This window comes from Phalaenopsis equestris, unplaced genomic scaffold, assembly GCF_001263595.1.
Source record: "Phalaenopsis equestris unplaced genomic scaffold, ASM126359v1 Scaffold000759, whole genome shotgun sequence".
NCBI lineage: Eukaryota > Viridiplantae > Streptophyta > Magnoliopsida > Asparagales > Orchidaceae > Phalaenopsis > Phalaenopsis equestris.
This window is the reverse complement of record NW_018165199.1, coordinates 284,386-286,173: the sequence shown is the minus strand read 5'-3', so window position 1 is coordinate 286,173 and position 1,788 is coordinate 284,386.

Below are 1,788 nucleotides of genomic sequence, written 5' to 3'. Positions count from 1 at the left end.
TCACCTACCGCTCACCTACCGGCCACCTACCACCCACCTACCTCCCACCTACCACTCTCTTGCTTCTATAAATAGAGAGGGTGTGAGGCTTAGGAGAGAAAGGGGAGAAATCTTAAGGGTGTGAGGCTTAGGAGAGCAAGGGAGAAGATATCTTATGCTACCACAAAGGAGGAGAGAATAGCTATAGAGTTAGAGAGGAGGAGAGCATCTTGAGGCCTTGTATCAAGGTGTCGCTTGAGAGGGAGGCCATAGAAGGAAGATGAGGGCTCATCTCTATGTATAAGCTATATATTCTCCATTTCTTTTGCCTTAGTGAAATATTTGATTGATTCCCTCTCGTGGACGTAGATCCAGTTGGATCGAACCATGTAAACGATTTGTGTTTGCTTGTGTTCTTTTTCGTCTCATTTCTATGTCAGGAAGTACATATCTCACAACAAAGAAAATAGGCCTAAATATCCTTTTTAAAATTTTGATGAAATTAAATATCACATATGAGTAATTAATTGTATGTTCATTTTAAAATAGACAATTTCTTTTTTTATTTCATCCAATTAGTCTTTTTCATAGAATATATAGTTTTTAGTATTAAGATGTCTACTCTCATCAATTTCATTAAAATAAAAATTACTCACACTGTTCGCCCGAAAAGACCACCCAAAAACTCTTATTTGCAAATCAACCTCCCTCATTCATCCATTTTTCAAACTCTCACTCAATCAAAATTTATGGTAAAACCTTAACCAATATTTTTCATTTTTATCAAATTCTCAATATTTTGATCGTTACAAGCGTAAATACATTGATCTTACGGGTGCTATTTTGAAAATATCAATATTTTGGATGGTCTATAAGTAAAAAACTATGACATACTACAAAATTATTGCGAACAAGAACAATATAAATAAAGAATTGAGTTCAGAAAAATTTTTATCCCAGAAAAAATTATCTAATAATAAAGTAATTGCAGATAGGGCTGTCAGAACGGCTCGTTGTTCACGAACAGCTCGTGTTCGACTCGTTAAGAAGCTCGTGTTTGACTCGGTCGCTAAGTTAACGAGTCATACACGAACAACACGAACAAATATTTGTTCGTTCGTGTTCAGCTCGTTTTGGCTCGAAATATTACTAATAAATTATATATGTATTATTTTTAAAAAAATTAATTGAATACAAGGCTACAAAGATTTATAATCAATTAGAAGTATTAATTAAGAAAATAGAATAAAAATTATTATATTAGATTCAAATGATGTTTTAAATCTTGCCCCAATCCTTAACATCTTATGACTATGTGATTAGGGTTGTCAAAATGACTCTTTGTACGTGAACGGCTCTTGTTGCTCGTTTGCTAGCTAAGCAAACAAGCCGAACACAAAGACACTTTTTGAGCTCGAATTATAAACGAGCCGACCATGAGCTGAGCCTAGGCCGTGTTCGGCTCGTTTACACCCCTAATTGCAGATTAACAAAGAAATGTTCTACCTCATTAAAGTGACTTTTCATTATTAAAATCTTTATAGTAAAACGGGTGCGTTAGAAGCCAAAATAGATACCTAGGCACTAACAATTATTCACTCGAATATTTCAAGAGGGAGATTTTTGCTAGTGCATTTGGACGGTCCTCTATTTTTCAACATTTTTTAAGGTGTCATAATATGTTAGAACACCAAATACTTCGTATTAACTAGATGAATTTAGATACATACAACGTACACATTTCTTAAGTATTTATATATCAAACCTTTAAAATTTAATGCATATATATATGTACTTCGTGCCTTGATT